This window comes from Chinchilla lanigera, unplaced genomic scaffold (genome assembly GCF_000276665.1).
Source record: "Chinchilla lanigera isolate Chin_1 unplaced genomic scaffold, ChiLan1.0 scaffold00018, whole genome shotgun sequence".
NCBI lineage: Eukaryota > Metazoa > Chordata > Mammalia > Rodentia > Chinchillidae > Chinchilla > Chinchilla lanigera.
The window spans coordinates 18,366,833-18,389,531 of NW_004955419.1; the positions used below are offsets into that span (position 1 = coordinate 18,366,833).

At 42.8% G+C, this 22,699-nt stretch overlaps 1 long non-coding RNA gene across 2 annotated transcripts; it reads right to left on the bottom strand.

The window, feature by feature from the left end:
* Positions 1 to 9,932: 9,932 nt before the first annotated feature.
* LOC102022705 lies at positions 9,933 to 18,005 on the bottom strand. 2 transcript variants are annotated; one of them, XR_001233557.1, is made up of 3 exons: positions 17,686 to 18,005; positions 15,112 to 17,016; positions 9,933 to 10,294 (listed from the first exon to the last, which is right to left on the bottom strand). It is a non-coding gene; the product is annotated as an uncharacterized LOC102022705 (long non-coding RNA). The 2 variants fall into 2 exon arrangements; XR_260642.2 differs by having other exon boundaries at positions 9,933 to 11,885.
* Between the last annotated feature and the right edge of the window lie 4,694 nt (positions 18,006 to 22,699).

A 22,699-nucleotide genomic window follows, 5' to 3' on the forward strand; every position in this document is an offset into this window, starting at 1 on the left:
TAGCCTCCCTCTGACTTTGGAAAACTTGAGTATAGTTAGGGGCTGATTGTGTGTGTGTGCGTGACTGCACATGTGCATGCTCTTATTTTCTCAGCTCATTATCATATAAGATGGGAAGGTACACACCATGATAGAACAAGAAGATCATCAGGGTTATCCAGCGCACATTAATGGAATGTAACATGGCCTATATCTTGACTTCAGTGGATGCTTAGCAAGGGGACACAGGCATTCCACATGAATGCAATTGCCCCCCATTTTCACTGCAGGCTAATAATTTAATTCTCTTTTATTATTTTGAGTTACTCCATTTCTGCCTGCTTGGTAAAGAAATGCAGTGTTAACTCAGTAGACTGGTAGGTGGGTTCTCTTTTGGTAATAACATGCTACTTTGCAAAGTGAGCTGGATGCTTAACTGGAAGTCAGAATTTAAGTCCTTGACCAATTCTTATGTGTGTTATCTGGGACAATTTGCATCACCTATCAGAGCCTTACTTTTCTCATCAACAAATTTGGATGCTTGGGCTCTCTGAGGATGACAACTACATTTATTTTATGAGATAACTTCATGAGGTTGGTAGTGATTGCCCGAGTTGTGGGTTCTCAATCCCCTGAGAAGTCTTTTCAGACATTTTTTAAATTAGTCCTCTCCCTTCCTTGAGCTGCAAAAATACTGTATATCTGTTTATTTACTAAGACATTTGTGGAGGACTACATACAATTATAAGAACTGTTCATCCTTCTAGAGCCAGGTTTTGGCCCTTTGGGTGCTAAACTGCCTGCTGGAGTGTGTGGCCAGAGAATATTGGAAGTAGGGACTATGAGACTGTGATGTCAGCAAGAAAGTGGACTGGTGAGGTCTGATACATCATAGGAAAGCGGGCTGTGAGATGTGAGCTTTGTATTGGGCTAGATGATCTGTGTACCATTCATCACCTAAACATTCTGAAATTTCACATTCAATATGGATATATATGCCTCAGTAGAATTAATTAGTTGTTATTATGGTTGATCTATTGGGTGTTGATTAAATATTGATGTAACTCTCATGTCTGAAAAAAAAAACACCCTTAAAGTAATCAGTTTAGCAGCCATAAGCAGACAGGCCACATCTGTGGAATGTTTTTTATAATCCTTAATATTTCCTGTTAATTAAGACATTCTCTGAAGATATACCTACAAGCTATTATAATTTTTCTGAAATTATGCCCTTTGGTTCTTGCAGATTTCTCAAGATAACTTTCAGAGGCAAAAGTATCTGTTTCTCAATGGAATAGTATCCGATAATTTCTCAGAAAGAACTTACAAGTCTTGTTTTACAGCAAGCATTTGAACTTGATCAAGTGGGTACCGTCTATAATGAAAACGTAGGTGACGAACCTCTCATATTTCTGTTCCACACACTGATTGTACTCAGGTCTTACTTTGAAGCTGGACTTATGCTAGGTAGTGTGGGTGGACAGATTATAAAGAAGAGCTCTCCTAAGGAGCTTATAGTCTTTTGGAGGCTGTCAGCAGAGGTAACTGGTACAGCCAGGTCTCATCAACCTGTGACTGTGAAATGAGGTCACATTCCTTTAACACTTGCTGCTGCCGATTTGAGCACTTCTCGGCTTCCATGGTCATTGTGCATTCTCCTGAAAGTGTTCTTGGTTAGTTTCAGAGGTCCTTTGGACAAGGGCTTATGTGTACAATAAATAGACGCTCACCCTAGACCTGTTTTGACCCCGTTGCTGTCCTGTGGCACTTCTATTCCTGCCAGTCACCACTCTGTCCAGCACTGGCATCCTCAGCTAGTTATCGTGACTGCTCCTTGCCCTCAGGAGAAGGCCCGACTCTCTTTACTATTTTCTCTCAATATGGAGCAGAGTCTTAATTTATCACAGCACAACCGAGTCCAGGTTGCAAATTTTGAACAAAACTTAATTGAATGTTGGGGTTTATAGGAAGTCAGTTCAAGCACAGAATATTAAAAAATTATTAATTTACATAAAAGCTTTCAGGGGCCATAGGTCTAGACTCACCCTCCATAGGTCTCTAAGTGGTCATTGCCCAGCCTGTCTAATGCAAAGAGCCTGTTATACTTTCTCTCTGGGAGTCTTTTTGACCTGTGTCTCCTTCACCAGAGACTATGCCTCAGTTTATAAAGGCACAGAATGGGAATAGGATTTTATTCTCCTGTCTCCCCTACCCCTACCGCACCAGTCTCACCTTCTTAGTCCTCATATGTAGTTCTAAGCTTCCCTGCTTTTATGCATAATGTACAGCAGCATCCTCCATTATTTTCAGGAGAAGCTCTGCCCTGGATCTACTGGTCTGCAAAAGACCATCACATTGCACTGCTGTATTTTACGTCATTTCACAAAAATTGTTCATTGTGAATAACAACACCATTTCGTTCAAGATGACTTAAACACAGCAAATCTAATCTTAACTGCTGCTTGAAGTACAGACATTTTTCCAGCAATTTCTCCTTTAAGAATAAGCGATGATATACAACCATAGGGAAGATTAAAACTTTCTCCAAGGAAGCTACGAAGTCTGCAGATATACATGTGTGTTAAACAAAATAAATAGGGGAGCTGGATTTGGCTGTTGGGTTTAGTTTGCTGACCACTGGGCTCAAACCCTGAATTACATTATCAAACTATATATTCACATTAAGTTTTATAATAACTCTTAAATAGAGTAAAACTTGGAGTATAGGACTATGCAGAATCTATAAAACCAAACTGGGAGACTCTCTACATTTTTAGATTTCATATATGAATCTGAAAACATTCAACTCTTTCCAAAAGGATCACAGAGTCTGTTGTGATTTCAGTGTGTTTTTCCTTGGAAAAAGACAACTTCCTATGTGTCAAAAGAAAAAAAATCTGGGAAGGCTTTTGGCTATCCCAAGTCAAATGTGACAGAAAATTTTGATGCACCAGGCAGAAACAAGGCAGAAACATATGGTTTAAATTATACTTAACAGAGATATGTGTTTTGATCTTGCCATTCTGAGACTGGTGACCTTGTGGTCCTAATGGGTAGTGAGCACTCCCAGGGTTGGGCTTACAGAAGTCTAGTTGAGTGGGTGCAGGTGTGTGCAAAGGGACATTCTAAATCTGGATTCTGCCTGTGTCTGGCATACATGTACTCATCATGGTGAGACAATGAACACTTGTTAATCATTTGCCTTTAGTAAAATATTCTTCCTTCACTTCCACCTGTTAAAGCCTATTCCTTTATCAAAGTTTAGATCCACTGTCATGTGTGCTGGGGAACCAGACCCCATTTCCAGCCACCTTTCCTCCTTTCCCAGTCCCCTGTCAGAATGAGCACTTTCTTTATTCATTCTGATGAATCCAACTTAGATTGTGGTTGCATCTCACAGGACTCTTGAGGTAAGAATAACTTATTTTTTCCTTTTTATGTTTTCCTTGTCTCATCTAGTGCTTAGTACATGGTAAATGTTAAAAAATGACTCACTGAGTGTGGCAACATGACCTCTTCATAGTAGTGACCATGGCTAGATGATAAGCCTTTGATTCTAAATACTTCAACTGTGTCCAGGAAGGCTCTTTTGGGTATTTGCCTGTCTTCTGTTGAAGAGAGGAACGACCAGTTGCAAAGGCTCTTTCTCACCAGGCGAGAGCTTCAAAAGGACTGTGGCTCGTCACTATGCTAACTGTTTCTCCTTTCGGTAGATGATAACCAGTCTTGTGTGCTTAGCAGTAACTCACATGCACACCTACATAGCTGGTTAACTTGGCACATGACTCACCAGAGCTTGGACTGAAGTGTTTGTCAGGATAAGGACCCATCTTTGTGCATGGGGCTCAGGTGTGCAGTGGGAGATGAAAAAACAGAATGAACGTCCAATGCAGGCTTTTGGACAGCTGTTGGCTAGTCAAACTTGCTGTAAGACCCTGGAATAGATGGCATCGGAGATCATGTGGCCCCACCACTTGGCTTTGGAAATGGTAAGACCAGGGCCCAGGGGGATATCCTTGGCTCAGATACACATGGTATATTACTGTCAGAGCTGGCTTTTGACTAACCCCTTTGTTCCCAGTCTGTTTCTTTAAAATTACCCATTTAATTAAGTAGTTAATTAAATAGACATTACGGAGGCCTACCATCCATCAGGGCTTCAGTTGGGCATGGGGAGGCCTAGAATGACTCAGGTATGTGTCCTTCCTTTCCTCTGCAGTCTTGCAACCCCGTGGAGGCAGAGTGTGGCAGGAAGGGTGCTCATTTGGACCTCATGTACATCGGGTGTGAACCCCACTTCTGGTCACCTCATGCCTACCTCATAAAGCTATTGTAACACTTTAATGAGCTAATTCATGTGAAAACCTTCACATACTCCCTAATGCAGTAAATGCTTAATACTAGATAGCTATTTTAATATTGTGATGGAGACACTGAGCCCTTGGAGCAGCTGGCTGTCTTGGTGACTTCCTTGAAAAAGTGTTGAAAGGTGGGCAAAAGATTGGGCAAAAGACTGACCTCAAAATAAAAGTGCATGATTTACTTGCTTCCTTCAAATCAGGTTGATTCTATGCTGTCCACTGAAAATAAAAAGGCCATTCCTGCTCTTTCTAGAATGGAGGGTGTGGAGAAGAAAGGGAGGGTGATGATCAGATGCAAAGCAAATTTATCTGAGCGGGAATAGTCACATTCACTGTATTCCCTGGTAAGTTAGGGCCACGTGTAAATCCAGCCACATTCACTTCTGACTTTCCAGTGAAGCATCATTTCTTTTGTAAATAGAGGCAAGCTTTGCTTATCCATCTCCCTGCCAGCCCAGCTGTGGCCTGGTTAGGCCACCTCGGGGCTCCCCTGGAGTTGGGCACAGGCTCTAGGCTGGCTCTCTGATGGGCTGGCATAAGCAGGTCACTGGCTCCCAGGCACTTTTCTGATCTTGTCCGTGGACAGAGTCCCATGGGGTGCAACTCAGCCTGGTTTCATGTGGTGTTGCAATCGAAACTATTGAATCTCAAAATGGAATATAATTAAGGCTGGGTTAATAAAGCATGTTCCACTCTTAGCCAGCAAAGGGTGTCATATTTCTCCTTGCAGCTTTAGGCGAGGAAACTTAATCTCCAGCTTTGTCAGGGCAGACTGAATCAGAGGTGTGTCATCGAGCGGAAAGCTTCTTGTTTTACTTGTTGCAGTCGCTACACAGCCAGCTTCATCTCTCTGCGTTTGCGCTGTGCACACAGAACCCAGGCCTGGCAGGGCGCTCAGGGAGGGCCTATGCTGCAGTACCCTTGAAGGCTCATCTGCCTTTCTATCAGAGGAGTTAGGGGGCCTTTCCCTTGTGTTTGGCCCTGAGACCAATCCTGCAGAAGGTACCCTCCAAGAACAGGAATTATTGAGGGCACAAGGATGGAATGCTGTGGCTCAAAATATGGAGTACATTGTTTTAGACACCAGAGTTTGACAACAGCTTGAAGGCTTCTTGGTTTTTGTCTGACCTTTCTTGGTATTTGAATCCTTTCCCTTTTTCTCTTTCTTTTACACATTTTGCTATCCATTCTTCAGGACTCAACATGACAGATTCCCTGACACCCTCCAGCAAAGATAGTTAATATTCCTTGACCCTGCTTCAGCTCCAAAACCTACTGAATTGCCAGTATTGAATAATAATGGCCACTTATTTTTCTTATTATGGTCTAGGCTCTGTGCCGGGTATGTTTACATTATGTAATCTAACCATCCAGGCGTCGCTTATGTTATATATGTGAAGGCTGGGGCTTAAAGAGAGTAAGTACATTTCCCAGGGATAGATAATGAATTCATTCACCCTACGGAAGTTTATTCAGCACCTGCTACTTGCTAGGCACTCTTTCAGGTCCTGACGGTCCACCCCTACATAGACAAAAATATCTGTCTTCACAGAATTTATTTTCTAGCATTTGTGTGTATGTTAACTCTTATAAACAGTGAATGATTAAATAATGCACTGTATTAGGAGGATATAAGAAGAATAAGACCTGCAAAAATGCAAATGTTAAGGCTGAGCTGGAACATGGACCCAAATCACTTTATGTGTGGCATGTATCTGACCAGTTATATTGCCTATGGCTTGAGGGGCTCTACTTTTAATTATTATTTACCTCCCAGCCTCCCCCATTTCTCTGAGATAGGACCCTGCCTTGATCGGGTTCCTATCCTGGCAAATAGCTGTCACAGAATCAGAATTCAGGGAATGTTTGTGCAGCATGTGTGTTAATGAGTGAGTGATCACGTGATGACACCAAGAATCTGCCAGAGAGCCATAATTTCTCACGGGTCTGGCTGGTCCTAGAGGATCAGTGCCACCACAGATGTGTCCTGTTACACTCAGGCAAGTGTTGGAGCCTATAAAACCTGCAGAATGGGAAAAACAATGGCTGTGTTTGATGCCCTAATAGATTAACTGCAAGGATTAATGAGTCACTGCGTGCTCAAAGACTTCAGCTCTTTGGAAGACAAGGACACCTGTTATTCTCAGCAATGTGTCCACTGTTCAAAATTCCATCCAGGAGCTGCTGTGGTATTTTCAGGAGGGATTGTCTCAGAGAAATAGTTCATTTTACTAATAGTATTTCTAAAGTAGGTTTTATAAACTGCCCCTTTTAGACTGTGGGCCTGTGTGAGGATTCACCACCATTCACCAACTGTGAAAACACATCTCTTTCCCCGTGGTCTAAATGGGCTCTTAGTTTAGCTTTTTTTTGGTACTGGGATTTGAACTCAGGGCCTTGCACTTGTCAGTGGGCTCTTAGTTTAAAATCAACTCTCCGTGGATGTTTTTCTCCACAATGGAAGTAAAAAATGAAATTTTTTTCTTTATTTAAAAAGAATTCAGTCAGTGATACCTCATTTATTGGGTTTAAAAGTACAACTACTGGAAATCTTGTTGGCCAGAAGCCAAAAAAAAAAAAAAAAAAATCCTAATAAAGTGATCTTGAATCCTTGTTTCCTAGAAGAAAAGGCTTTACCTTTGGACACTGGGAACAGAAAATGGGAAATCCCAAGAACGTCACAATAACGTGAACACTGAGCAGGATGGTTCTGTTTATTCTTCTTTGGTTGTTGGTGATTCAGCACCCTAAACCTGTTCAGTCACTCCTACACTCAGAATGCAGCAGGGAGGCCAGCTCAGTATTTTCCTGTTCACCCACTGCTGTGTTTTTAAGCATAATGAACTCAGTTAACTAAATGTATTGCCAAGTTCTAGTTGACGTTAGCAAACAGGTCAGCATTGCGGCATTTTCTTGATATGGACAATGTGAATTCTTAAGATTGGAGACTGTTTCCTGGTAGGGAAAATCACCTATTATCACTCAGCAAAGACACATAATAACAGTTTTGGTTTCTGTCTCTGTCTCCTCTCCAAGAGTTCAAAGGTCTCTGTTGTGTTTTATCTCGGTCATCTCTATAGCTCTGTTGTGAAGGCAGAAGAGGTGTTATCATCTCTGTTTTGGAGAAGGGAAAACTGAGGCATATTTTGTTGAGTTGTCCCTCTTTGTGCTGATGTTACTTGACTCAAGTTCAAATCTCTTTCCTGCTAAGACAGCTAATCAATTTAGGATGTGGCATTTAAGACCTATTATCTACAGGGCTGGTCCATGCCGGACACCATAGACACAGTACTTACTAATTTCATCAAATAAATATTTCAAGGTAGCCACTGTGAATGACATTTGATGGTTTAAATAGCTTGTTTGAGTTGGTAAGTAACTTGCTACTCCGATACTTACAATACTATTGTTTCCAAGTTCAGTGTCGTTGTCTACATGAAGACATTGCTTTTTGTGTAATAAGTGGCAGAACTGGCCCTGGTTCTGTTGGAGTTATAGTATGTCCTGGTCTAAGTTAAGATGCTGTTGCCTTACGCAGCTAACTTGACATGTGTTCATATAAATATTTTGCTCAACATTTATTTTAGTTGGGTAGGAAAGAAACTGATTTTCTATTAAATTGAATTCCTTTCAGTCAGTGTTTATATTTAAACTGAGGAATTGGTTATATGCATTGACTCTAATGAAACATTTCAGTGTATTTGAACAGCTGTCCAGTTCACAGTTTTTCCATCTCTGCTAATTGGATAGTGTAAGTCACATTCAGAAGGTAACTTCCAAGAATATAGTTGCACAGTCTCATTCAAAAGTAGTGTAAAAATTGGTTTTCCTGGTATACCTTTCAGCAAAATGTTCTCACTTTCTCATTCATTCTCTCTGTAGCTTTTTGGGGGGAGAACAGGAGTGGAGGTAGTTTTCTGGACCAGACAACTTCTTGCTGTGCCTCTCAAAAGGATTGAATTTTCAATATTACACAAAAGCACCTGTTACCAGGAAACAGCATGACTCCGGCTTTGATGTAGTTTCAGATTTTTCCCCAACCTTCAGGGGATGATCGACTTATGATAGCCAGGCTATCCTTACACTGAGAAGTCTCCATAATAAAATCAAGCAATAGAGCTAGGGTGATCCAGTGAATCATAGTATAAAGTTTCTGTTCAAGGGATGATCTCCGTTTTAAAGAGAGTTGAACTAGTTCAGTTATATCAGTTATGTAAGTGAAACCTGTGCCAGCTGCCATTGTATTCTGATTTATGCCTGTGATGTTTTAAAATTTGTGGCAGAGAACTCTCAGCTGAGTACATATTCTGATCTTCTCTCTGTTTTGAGTGTCGAGAGGACCTCGTGTTCTAATATTCTTGCAATTTAATGGGCCATGGGCTGATACTGGCTAGTGGACTCTGAGCGGAAATGATATACACATTTTTGGCCAAAGTGATTAAAATGAGGGTGAGTCTCCCTCCATCTTTCCTTTGCAGAGAGAACTCAAGTGTCATGTGTTAGGATGATAGCAAACCCAGGAACCATCTGCTGGGATGGTGGTGAGTCCAGAAGCCATGTGCTAGGATGGTGATGTCACATGATGCCTTGCTCCTCTGCCAGCCTGGGTCTCTGAATGACTAGGTAACTGACCTGCATCAGCTATGCGCCATGACAGCTTTGTAGTAGTAAACCCTTGAGGGATTTAATGGGCACCCTGAGTACTATAGCTGAAATCCTGGTATCTGCTCCTTTCTCTGGATTTTGTATTTTTTTTTTTTACAACTTAAACCTCTATTCCTCTGTTTGTCATTTATAAAACTAAGGTACTCTGTGGACAATGTAGGTTTGGGTCAGTTCCTATGGAGCTCTCCAGAAAGATCCTTTGTTGATTCTGGCAAGATGAGCGTTGCCACTAGCCTGTGCAACACACATCTCCCTTGCTGATCTTCCCATTTTGGACTTTGAGTGTAGAAGGCAGAGCATGAAGTGAAGATTGAAAAGGACAATGAGAAGAGGAGAGTATAGGACATTGTGGGGATAATGAGTGTTTTGATGTAATTAGAATTGAGAAAATAAGATACAAAAGGAACTAGAATCTTCTACTCTGGCCCCACCAAACAATGTCACTTATGGGCGTAATCAATAGTACCTTCATCATTTCACTCTCATTTCCTTGAGGAAGTTATTTGTGCATTCTACACACAGGAAGACCTGACCTGAGCCAGATCCTCAGGTGGAGAGATGGGGAAGGAGTATGCCTTGGGCTCCAGTTCCTAATCTTGTAAGGGAGGTGTTGTAGTCAGGGTTTGCAAGGGAAAAATTTAACACAGGACACATAATTTATAGGATTATTTTATAATATTTACCTAAAGAGTCAAATGCAAAAAAGTGTGGGTGATATGTCCACATACTAGAGACTCAAAGAATCCAGGTGAGGGCCTGGATCCCACAGCAATGTCCAGGTGAAGACCTAGAGCCCATGGCAATGTCCTCCATGAGCCCAGCTGGAGGCCTAGAGCACACAACAATGTCTCATGCAAATTTGTATCAAGGATCTGCAGTGGGAAGGCCCAAAGGCTAGTGGTGGAAGCTAGAAAGTTTGCACCAGTGGGATGAAGGATCTATGCCAGCAGGCTGAGAGATCTGCACTGGGCCCAGGAAGTGATGTTCAAAGTAAAGACCAGATCTCCCCCAAAAAGAACCGCAGTGGTCCTCAGCGACAGCAAGGTCCTGAGCTCCTTGGACAATGAGAACAGCTGAGTTCCTACCAGCAAAACAAGTGTGACAAGCTTTTCCAGAAGAGTCAACAGTACACATCTTCCCCTCCAGTTCTCTTTGTGCTGTTGGCAACAATCCGCAGGTGAGCCCTCCACATCCAGAGTCTTGCTGATTCAGTGCAACTGGGTGTTACAAAGTGACCACTAGTTAATCCAACAGAGGAAGCATTCACCTAAAAGGGAATTTGAAGTTCCCTGAAGCAAAGAAAGAGATAGAGAACAGTTTAGAGGCAAGAGTGACTGGCCAGTGGCTGGAGTGAGTGGCTACAGGGTGAGACAGAAGTTTCTTTTAGGGGTGTATGTCACTGGGTACAGGCCCAAGGTTATTGGGCCAAGAACATTATCTACTCAGTTTCCCTAGACCAGTGATGGTGAATCTTTTAGAGCTTTCAATGATATAAACAGCCTGCTGTGGCACGTGTGCCATAGGTTTACCACCACTGCCCTAGACCTTAGTAAGCATACTCTCATGCTGAGTAAATACTTACCCTTTATTCTGTGGTATAGAAGCTAGATGTCAATGCTTGAATTTTATAGGGTAAAAAATACTTTACAGACACTATATCAAGGAAGTAGCAGTAAAAATATATTGATATCAATACCTGCCTTTTGTGAAGGATTAAGATGTTCTAAGTTTTGTGTACTTTGTGTATTATGTCATCTAATCCCACAACCCACTTGCAACGTTTATTCCTATGCTACAATTTCAGAGGTGCGAAGCTAAGTGCACAGGGGAGTATGTTAGTTGTCTAAGGTTTTTAAGAAAATCATGCTGCTGGACTTTGAATCTAGCTGAATTTGGTATCATAGGCCAAGCTTGTCTTTGTTAGGCAATACTGTCAGATTAGCAAGGAGAGGAAATTATTCCTCAGTCATTTCTTGGTGCATGTGGAAACAAAGCAGATGGCATTGAAAGGTCTGAAGTGACAGTGACTCCTGCCCTAGAATGGAATCTTCCTTGCAAAGAGCAGAACTTGTTTCTACTGCTGTCTTCTAGCCATGGTGGAGTCAGTGTTGGCTTCCTGAGCAGGGCTATGCAAGTTCTGACAATTTCTTTTCTTTAGGATCTTTTCTTCTAGACTAGCACATGTCCTTCAGATCTCACCACCAGTTCAGACATAAGAGTGCTGGAATGCTGACTTCCAACTCTGACGTATGGGCTGTGACCGCTGTATTTTATCAACAGAACTGAGGCAGTAAATACCATCTGGGATACTTTTGATCTGTCAAAGCACACAGATACCCTGCATACTCTTCACTAGTTTCTCTTCCATAAGAATTATTGTGGATCAGTTTACATCTTTCCCATCATTGCATAGTTGTGTTCTTCTCCCCTGCTTTGATTTGGAAGGTAAGTGAAAGATGGCTTGGGAAGATGGTAAAATTTCTCTGCTGTGAAGACTTCCCCCATTCACTGTCTCAGGAACAGCTCTGCATGAGAACTTCTCCACATAGACCATAGTGCCCAGAACAATGGCTGAGGGCAGAGTAGCATGAGGAGGGACTCGAGGGGCTTCATAGCCACACTTCTCCTGGAGGATCCGGGGCAGGTGGCACTGCACAAGGCCCATATGGTTGGGATTGGAAAGTTGAGCAAGACTTTTGCACAGGGAAGAAGGAAAGACATTCCTCTCGGGGGAATAGAATGTGCAAAGCATGACAGCCAGAGAAAGACGTGGGGTTTAGGGTAAATGAGCAGATTGATCTGGCTGGAAGTCAAAGCCCTTGGAAGACTGGAAGCTGCTGGAGGCCAAAAGCTGTGTCTTGTCCTGGAATCCAGAAAAAGCTGAAACACAGCAAATGCTCAGTTATAATTTGTTGTTTTACTAGTAGGTGGTTGAACCGATGAAGCAAAAAAAGGAATTCTGAAAAGGCCTTTGCACCTCCCTGAAGCTCTTACAGTCATCAGCTCCCTGTCAGAGCCCAGCGTTGGATGGGGCATCAGTGCCAGCTCTTTGCTGCCCATCTGCTGACTTAGACTCATCTGTAACAGAGGAGGCCCCCTTTCCCCTCACTTTCTTTCCTCTTTGCAGTCCTTTCTGCTTAAAAATTCGACACAATCCACCTGTTTTTCTTATCTCAGTTTTTCTACCTTTTTGGTCTTAATAGAAACAAACCTAGATTTGGAGTTGAAATCCTTAGGTTCTAATCTCAAGCTTTGCTACTTCCTAGCTAGGTAAACTTCTGCACTTCACTCGATCGCTTGATGCCTTAATTCCGTCATATGTGAAATGGAAATAATTATGCTTACCTTGTGGAATGTTAGGTAGCTCAAATGGACTGTGTCTTCTAATGATTTGTAATAGGTGTTGTAAGAAGGTGAAAGAAAATCTGTACTGTGGTCCTATGACTGTGGGAGGGTTTGGGCTAAAAAAATATATAAAATTCTCAAACCGTTAATAAGTTATATATCTTGTGCACACCAAAAGGGAAGTATCATGGGTAAAGGTATCAGATACAATATCTTGGTGGCAGGCTCTCTTTCCTGCCTAATGCCCCTTTCTCTTTTCTTCTTTGCTGTAATAACTCCTGCCATGTGGCATCAAATATGCCTTCCTTTTTTGCACCTAGCTTGTCTATGGCAGTTCAGAGCTTGTGCTCTAGGTCAGTTAACTCTACCTGTGGGTGCTGAGGACAGCAGGTGATTTTTGAGCAGATCGTTACAGAATGAGTTAGGAGCTTTCACCAGAAATAAAGGCAGGAAACTGCAGAAGGCACAAAGCACATCATGTCACAACTTGTGTGTGTGATTCCCGCCCCCCCGCTTACTCAGACCTTTGTCCCAAGTGTGAGTAATGAAGCTCCGTGAAAGTAAGGGGTTAGAGGAAAACGACATAAATCATTAGCTTCCTATTATACAGTGACAGCATTATTTGCTCACAAGACCAAGCCCCGTGACCTCCTTCTGGTATAATTGCATGCTGTGTTTGGGGAAGTGGGGCATTCCCCAGACTGACCTCAAGGCACACCCTAGTCCTCCTTGCCTCAATGACAGAAGGAGCAGCAGGGAGGAGCAGCTCCCCCACAATGGTCAAGGCGTTCTTTGAGCTTGACTCTTCCTCCTGACACTCCCTGGCACAGCCCCTGGGACACGGATGTGAGTATCTGTGAGTGGCATCAGGCCCTGAGCGCTGAAGCCTCATGTTAGCAGTGGCACCATCACTTCTGCTGCGTAAAAGGTGATGGCTTTGCAGAAAAACATAAGCAGATGGGGATGACAAGCACAGCTAAGAAACGAGTGCAAAGACAAGATCACACTGAGCTAATGTCATACCATGGACAGCTGGAGACAGGAATGAATGGTGAACCTGGATGGTCTCGTGCAAACTCAAGGGAACTCGTTCTGCCTCTTGGGAGTGCCCCTTTGGATTCCAATCATCAGAGCTATTTTGGGGAGTTTGTTCCAGACCACACAGTTTTGGATAGGTTCCTTCCCTTGGGCTGTTTCACACTTCAGCACAAGTTATTAACACTCTCCCTGTTCCCTGCTCCCTTCACTAGACTGTGAGCTCTTGTTAAATGGAGGGCCTCTGCCTTTGTTTCCCTAGCGTTACCCAGAAGAAGTGCCTGATCATTGAAAGAATGCATTTCTTTAAAACATTTTAGTGACACTCAGGTGTGATTTCCTGTTTAATGTCATCATTGTTGCTGTATGCATTCTTTTAGTACTCAGAAATGACTAAAACCTTATTTTTTTTAATCTAAGTCCAGCAGTCCCATTGGAAAGAACAGTTCCTTCTTTAGAGATCATATACCAAGGGCTGCCATGTTGTTTTATGTATGTTGTACTCCACACTGCAGAAGGTGGTTAAATTAAACTAAATTTGTCCTGAGAAGGCCTCTGTACTCGAGTCCTTAGGTAATGAAGGACATCCTATCTTAGTATGTAAAGTCATTGAAAGCTTGATATAGTAGTATACTTTTGCAACAAATGTCGTAGCCAACTCTCAACCAATCACAGTAGCTAAACTTCAGTCAATCACAAGGACCAACCAATCAGACCATGTTCAAGTGCAAATACTGAGCTGTAACCAATTCAGCTGTCTCTACCTTGACTTCTGCTTTCTGTGCATAAGTGCTACCTGCTCACATATTGAAAAGCAAGCCCTCTAAACCTGTTCTGGTTTTGAGGGCAGATACATTTGTGAATCACTTCTTGCTCAACTAAATTCTGGTAAATTTAATGAAAGTCCTTTTGTACAACAAGGTACACAGTTGACAAAAGCATTTCACCATTTCACATACAAGGCTCCAAACTGGTACTCATGATAGTCCTTAGGCTGAGAAGGCGCTGTCATTTCCAGTCATTACCATTCTGCAGACCAGAAAGCTGGGGCTGAGCGAGGGCAGGTGCTCACTAGAGGGCAGAGACTCACTCCTAGTGCTGCTTCCGTGGGATTTCTGCTTCGCATTGCTGTCTCACCCGCGTCAGGGGTGGTTATTGCACATTTATTCATTTAATAATAAAAGGTGACTGATTTCTTTTTTTTAAGGTGACTAATTTCTAATCCACTCTCTCAATGGTTTAATAGGCAAATAAATTGTATACTAAGATGCACTTAAAGAAAAATTATTGCCATTCTTTAAACTGAAAAGGAAGTGATTATTATAATAAGGGTGATGTTGCGAACAGGCTCTGTCCCATCCCCCGCAGCAGTGTCTGCTGCCTGGCTGTTCATGTCTTTGAACATTTATCCTGAGGCCGAGGCTTCCTGAGTTAGGTGATGCTGCTGACAGCTGGGACTCTCAGTGGGGGGTACAGTATGAAAGCAAACTTTGAAAGTATTTTCCGCTTCAAATTCAGATGACCGGGAAGAGAGATGGATCAAATATTTGAGTAAACATGGCAGAGGGAAACCAGCTATAACACATAATTCGGGGATTTATTTATTGATTTTGTAGCAGTTGTCAGATCCCTCATTTCATGTTCCTGCTTGTTACTGAACATTATTGCCTCTGAAAGTCCTGACTGCACGATGAAATCACCTGACCACCCAGCATGAAATTCTTACCTGGATTCAAGACAAGAAGCAAGCCATCTCTGTAAGACCTCTGACAATGTCTGTGTGGGCTTCAGGGCGACAGATCTGGAAACAGCAGTGAAGGAACAGTTTTCCATTTTCACTTTCCTCAGGGACCAGCCCTTGCCTTCGTCCCAGGGGCCATAGAGAGCAGCTTAGAGGTTTGTTAGGATGCTATTTTTTAGGTGAAGCCAGGGTGAGCATTTTCTAAGATCGTCAAAGCTGCTTAGATTCTCTGCATTTACTCCTGTAGCTACTAAGTAGAAGCTTGAAGTAACTAAGGAAATTGAAGTCATTTCCACTTTCAAGCCTGACTTCCCTACAAGGAGACGAGAAAGAGGCCCTCTTGGGTCCTATCAGGCAGCCTGGTTGGGCTTTGGCGCTTCAGGCAGCCTCCTGTGAAAGGACGGATGGAAGAGCCAGCAGTTACTCCCCAGACCTCCCAGCAGTTCAAGGATCTATCAGCAGCAGCCTTGCATGGGGCGTTTAGGAGCCCTCCCAGCAGCTTTGATCCTAAACCATGTGTGCTTCTTGAGTTTCTTGGATTGGCCTACAGTGGAAGGAGCAGAGCAGGCCTGAGGCCCAAAGCAACCTGGGAGGGGAATCCCTTATCTCCTAGAAGGAGGACCTTGATTGCTGTCCAGTCAGCTGTCACGTGGCATCTGGCTCACATAGTTCTAGAATCAGGAGTGCTCTGCTTGCTATCTCTCTTCCTGCCCGTCCCATCAAGAGGCAGGCTGACTGTCTGCACATTTCTTGGGGAGAACGGTGGCTGTAAGGCTGTGGGCCTGGGGCAAAAGCTGGAGCCAGTTCTCACAACAACCCTGCCAAGAGGCCGACTTCATGCTGTGCAGAGGATCAAATATTCAAAACTGGATGGACTGAGGTCTTTTAATTCCCACTGTACCACCAACAATCTTTATGTTCTTGGGCAATCAACTTAGCAATCAGAACTTTAGCTTCTCCATCTATATAAAAAGGATGATACTGGTACCTGTTTCACAAAGCATGAAAGATTGCTTGGATTAATGTAAGTAAAGTTGTTGGCATCCAGCAGACACCCAATAAATGCTCTTCATCTTCCATTCCCTGCTGGGAGGAAGGCCTTTCCTCTGATATTTGGTCCTGACCAGATGATACCAGGGTCCTGTACCGGAGAGAGACACTTGACATACTTGTTCTCTCTCTCTCTCCTCTCCAATCTTTTTTCTCTTATTCAACAAAGATTGAGCATGTACTATGTGTTGAATGCTATACTAATGCTCAAGGGGAATCAGACAGGAATTGTTGTCATCACCACTCTTGCTACACCTATCCCATCCCAGCCCACCTAAGGCAGAGAAAAGGCAGAGGAAAGAGGCCACAGAGCAGAACCATTGGTCCAGTGCCTCCATAGTGCACCTGCGGGCAGAAAGGGCAGGTGTCTTCCTGGCATGTAGATGGTATTCTGTATGGTGACAGGGATGAAGGAAAACCCCTCTTTATTCCTTCTCACTCTATTACCTCCAGTCTTGTATGCTCATATGGCAGACAGACCAAACCTGAGAGATACAGTAGATGGGGGAGCGCTGTGCCTTCTGACCTGGGAAGAAGTTCCCAGTTGGAACCCAAAGTGTGCTCAAAAAGTCCCTTGGAGATGTACCGGTGACTTTTCTTAGTCAGTTATAGAAAGCCTCAAATGGTAATGGTGAAGAGTCAGATGGGTGGGGGGCAGCAAAGATTTTTTTCTGATATTTTCCATATGTACCCTAAATTCGGATCCATCTGCCATCCATATTGTGATCTTCATTGTAGGCTATGCCTGGTGAAGGCAACGTCTTGCTGTTAGGCTGCATTGTGAAACGCAGTAGTGCTTCCACCTGTGTGTGGCTACTTTTGGGTGCAAATTTCAGGAGGCTGTGGAGAAAGAGGAAGCTGATCAAAGCAGAGGACACAGGATGTTAAGTGTGCAGCACAGACGACTCAATCCTGATTTCAATTTCCAAATATCAGTAGAGCTGCAGATGGGAGGAAGAAGGAAGCTGGCTGTGCTTGATGCTAAGGGGTAGATATCTTGAGAGCTCACTGTGAGATACTTAGTGCTCTGCATGGTAATTGTATCCTTATAGGGATAGTTGTAGGGATTAAGTTAATATTACTAATGCATTTGTAGTAGGCACAGAATGAACACTTAAGGAATCCTTACTTGGAAAGACAGCTGGCTGGGAGGAGAGTGCTGGGACCCAATCCCAGAACTAGTTCCACATATTAGGCACTTTCTATCACAATCTCTCACCCAAATGCTACTTCCATAATGAAACACTTTGGCACATCCCAGCCACAGTGGGCCCTCAGTTATCCCCTTAACCCTCATCTTTATAATTATTTTTTTTTAGTAGATGAGGAAACCTGGAAAGCTTAAGTAACTAAATTTAAAGGTAGTTTATGGCAAACTAAGTTTACCTGCAGGAGCTCCTGACTCCCAGTAGGTTTCTTTTATAGTGAACCCAGTATCTCAAAATTTAGGGAGGAATGAGATACACCCACACACAGAGCAAAACAGCATATTTTGAATTTTTTTCCTACCTTCGCTAACACTCAGGATGCTTGTGATCAGTAACTCATTCCAGCAGCTCTGATTTGTCCAAGTGCAGTTCTCTGTATATTAATAGTGGCAAGCAGACAGGCCTGAAGTCTCAGTGGGAGAAATACTCTTTTAGAAGTTCTGCATGATTGAGCTGCAGCACGTTTTCCACCCGCACGGTGCCGGGATTCCAGATTACATCCGCACACTTCCCTATCCCTGTCTCCTCCCACCAAAGAGTCCAGCAAGTGCAGGCTGGGGTTGTGAGATCCACGTGTCAGATAGAGGGAAGACGTCCCAGTGGCTCTCTGGAGGTTGTGCTGAGGAGGGCTGGCTTGTGTTCTGGACTTCCCAAACAAAAAGCAAACAAAAAAATCTATCATCACATTGGTGTGGGGTGCCTGCTTCTCAAGAAATGGATTTCTTGGTGCCTGTCTCCACCTGCTACAGCACACACAGTTCCCACGAGTGAGAACTCCAAATGTCAAGAGGAGATAGATGGATAAGCTTGGGAAATAACTTTCGCATTAAAGGTGGGCCCCTGGTAGTGAACCTTACCCTACCTTTGTAATTGTACTCTCTTGACTTTCTTCATGTGCCTCCTTTTCCAGCCAAAGTAAACTGCTCATTTTGTCTGGGCCCCATGGCCGCCCTGCCTTCCGCTTGTACAGGTCTCTCTCCCCGGATGACCTCTGTGGGATACCTGAGCTCTTTAGCTCCCCACTTCCTGATCCCGCATGGCCTTTAAGGTACAGCTCATGTGCTGCCCCTAAAACCTTCCCGAATCTCCGAAATGGTGCTTCTCCTTTTGGTTATCTTGTCCCACTATTCATTCCACAGATACAGACTCAGTTCCTCCCAGGTGCTATTTTAAGTACGTTCAGTGAACAAAGATCCCTGACTTTGGAGAGTTTATACTCTGGCCTTTCCCTTATGTGCCACCTGGATACATTGTTCTCCTGTCAGACACTGTGCCACTCAAAGGAGATTGCTGCCATGTTGGACACCTGTATGTGTCACTTCAGTCACGTCCCATTTCTCTTGGCCTAAAAGCCTTGGGGCCGAGCATTCTCCTCTAGAACTTGTATGGATCCAAACTTACCTCCCTTCTCTTTGTCCTTCTCTTTTCCCTTCTCTCTATTTCAACTTTCTCTTTGACTTTGTCTACTCACCCTGCTGCAGTACTTTTGCTCATGCTTTTCTTCTGCGTGAAATGTTCTCTCTCTTCACCACTTTGTAACCTTCAAATATCAGTGTAAACACTACTTCCTGTAGGAGAGCTCTTGGACTAAATTAAACACCTTGACACTTTCATAGCATCATCGCTGTTATGTCCTGTACCTCAGTTGCTAATTTACATGTATCTGTGATTATATCACTATGATCTACCTCTCCATTCAGATGATAAATAACCAAGCATAGAGATGTAGTCTATCTTTATTTACCATGTGCAGTCCCAGCACACAGTAAGGAGTTAATAACTATTTTTAGAGTAAATGAATGAGTGAATGTTCCTTATCTGTCACACATGCTAGATTATCCATGAGAGGCTGACTTCCAAGCATCCTGGGCCTAATTTGGATTTCAACAGCTATAGCTATCCTATACAAGACCACAACAATGTCCACAGTTTGGCAGGCCTAAGACAATGCAGTGCGTAACATATATTAGAAGAAATTTTATTTGAGCACAAGCTGACAGTGGGATGTGTCAGTAGTATAGGTGGACACATTAAAGAAAGCCTCGTCGAAGGTGGGATAGGTCTGGGACTGTCTGTATTCTTGGCATTATCAAAGGAGAGGGTAGGTCATGCCTTAATTATCACTTTGGGCATATGAACTTTTAGTTAAAGACCTTACAGTAAATATAGAAAAATAGTCAAAATGAACATAACTTTCTTTTAGGTGGTGACAAAGCAACATTGGGTAGTAAATCTCTCTATTCTTGCTAGTCATCATCTTTTTAGAAAAGGCAATGGTAGGCTGGGGAGATGGCTCAGTGGCACAGCACCTGCCTGGCAAGCACAAGGTTCTGAGTTCGATTCCTGGTACCAAAAAAAATTTTTAAAAAGGCAATGGTAAAACCTTAAGTTCACCAAACAGAAAAGAATAGTTGCCCGTAAACAAAGCACAGTCATATGTATGAGGTTATTATGTTATTATTATGGTTGGAGAGAAGAACGGTATCATTATTTCTACATTTCACAGATGAGGAAATTGAGGCTCAGGGTAGTATGTTCAAGGACCTGTGGCTATTGTGTCAGCCAGGACTGGGCAGGTCACGGTGCAAGAACAAGAAAAGCAAAATCTCTGTGTATCTTAGAGGTTTACTCCTTGCTCCTGCTATTCGCTCACTGTGGGCTTGCTAGGGGATTCTGCACTATGACTCCTTCAGGAACCCGGGCTGCCAAAGCAGCCATCATTTCAAACAGTGCTGGTCATTGTGGTAGAGTGAAAGCCACATCTCTAGGGAATCTCACACTGCCAAGTCAGTGATCTTCCCTGGATGCGTACATGCCACTTGCACTTATAATTCATGGATTAGAGCTAGTCATAGGCCTTACCTATTCACAGAAGGGCCGGAAGGGAAATATTATGAAGTAGTTGAATGTAAATGTCCAATATGCAATTTTGTCAAGATATAAATGAGCTTCAGTGCTCATTCAAACTCAGAACGGTTGTCGTCCAGGTGAGTTTCTTGTCACTGTCATAGTGATGTTTGATTGAGACCTCGGTGCCCTCTATTTCTAGGACAATGCGTGTTGCTGTTCTCTTTTTTCAGTGCCAGTCACAACTACAGCTAATTTCACTAACACCAAGATGATCGTAATTAAAACTGTTTACTATTCTCTGTTTTCCAAAGATTACATACAAAAGTGATGCTTCATGATCTTACTGTGCTCACATTTTCTATGTTACCTCTCGTTTTACCGTTTTTCCTTGCTCCCCCTTTTTTTTTTTTTTTTCGACAAAGTCTCACTCTGTAGTTCAGTCTGGTCTTGCACTCACTGTGTAGCCCAGGCTGGCCTTGAACTCATGGCGATCCTCCATGCTGAGTGCTGGCATTATAGGCATGTGCCCCTGCACCCGGCTTTCCTTGTTCCTTATCATAGGTAACCACATTGCCTGGGCTCCTTTGCCCTCTGGCTTCCAGGTTGGGTTAGGCCATGAGGGGATAAGAGTTTGTCAGAAGGCTGAAGGACTGGAGGAGAAGATAACCCAGCATATTTCTTCATCTTGCTTTGGGTGGTATCTGCATGTTTATTACATCCCCTTCAAGACTCTAGAGCCTATTGGACAGAGCTACCTTGATTCCAGTGTCATCCTGCTGATCCTAGACCCTGGGCTTCTCCAGCCTCAGGTGTGATGGAAGTTTTCACTGGTGCTAACTTATGAGTAGCTCACCATCTCGTGTCTCACTTCTCAGCCGTACGTATGAATAACCCCTCGTATTAAGTTCCCTCTGTTTGAATACTTGGTTTCTGTATTCAGACAGCACTTTAATTAAACAGTTGGTCATTGGGGAAATTTATTTACATAGACATAGATCAAACCACAATTCCTCTGATAGTTCTGCTCTGGTATTTTAATTAGAGCTAACTCAAATCTTGTTGCAGACAGCATGTATAAGATCCTACCAGGCACCGTCCCCTCTTACCTTGCCAGTTTAACATGACATTAGGTTTTACAACCTCCTGGCTTTTAATTCCCCTGGACTCATACTTTGCCTCCTGACATGTCTCTCAGACTCTTCTTAACTTGGCAAATAGCTAAGATTTCTCAAGTCTGCCTCCTGACATTGGTTTGGAAATCAATATTACACCAAATATTGATTTCAGTAAACCCACAAGGTCTAAGAGACATAGTTCCTGCCATCATCATTCCTCAGGACCCTTCTATCCTCTCAGTGGGGAGAAGAATCAGACTTCCAGCACTCAAAGCTGTTTCATACCTTTCTAGATGCTGTTGCCTTGACTTACAATCCTGTTCTTCCATCTTCACCCAGGAGTTTTTTACTTGTTCTTTGGGACTTAGATCAAGTTTTGTATTTTCTTGAAAACTTATCCTGAGTTTGGCTAATGATGTTTTGAGTTTGAGGTTCCCAAAGTTCTCTGGACTTAATGTAATCAGACTGTCCTGCAGTTGATTGTTTGCTTGATTTTGTCCACCAGGAGGGTTGTGCTTTTTTGGAGGAATTATAACTTGATTATTTCTGCTTTCTCAGTGTCCTTTGTGAAGCATGGTACTAAATATGTCCTAAGAATGGAGAAAAATGACTTTGGGAAGGTTAAGAGTTTAGGCTGGGGAAAAGCTAACATCAAGAATGGATATATGTCTATCTCACTTATTCAAATACAACACTGTGGTTCTAGTCTGGTGTCTAGTATTGACACACTGGGCACCAATCAATTAATTTACCTGCAAAATGTATTTCAGAGTGGTTGAACCCTTTTAAACTATTGGCCCAGGTGGCTAAGATTTGAATCCTGATGAAAACCTACCAAGCATAACAACTATTTTTCAGACTAATGTGAACGAAACTGCTTGCTCCTGGCAAGAGTAGATCAACAAAAGTAACCACATCTCAAGACCATTCAGTCTAAACAAATTTGGGTAAAATTTATCCTGTCAATTTTCCCAAGATTTAGTTGTATCTTTTTTGTTGTTTTTGGATAGATGAATACATTGCTGTTTTTCTTTTTTGTCATAGCTCTGGACTTTGACAGGTCATTGTTTATGGTTTGGCAGGTCTCACTGGTAAATACCTGTCAAATGATTAATTACAAAAGATTTAAAATATGAACTTTTAGTGCATGGGGAGCAGTGATTGTTTTGTGAGTTTTTTCATTATATCCCATTAGCATCATATTCAGAAAGGAACAGCTCTTCAGAACACCAATGGCCACTTGTCCCACGCTCTCTCCAAAACTGGTACAGACCTTTCAAGTTTAGTTAAATTGGGTTCTACAGGTGATGATGGAGCTACCCATTTCTCTGTGAGTATACACAGAATATG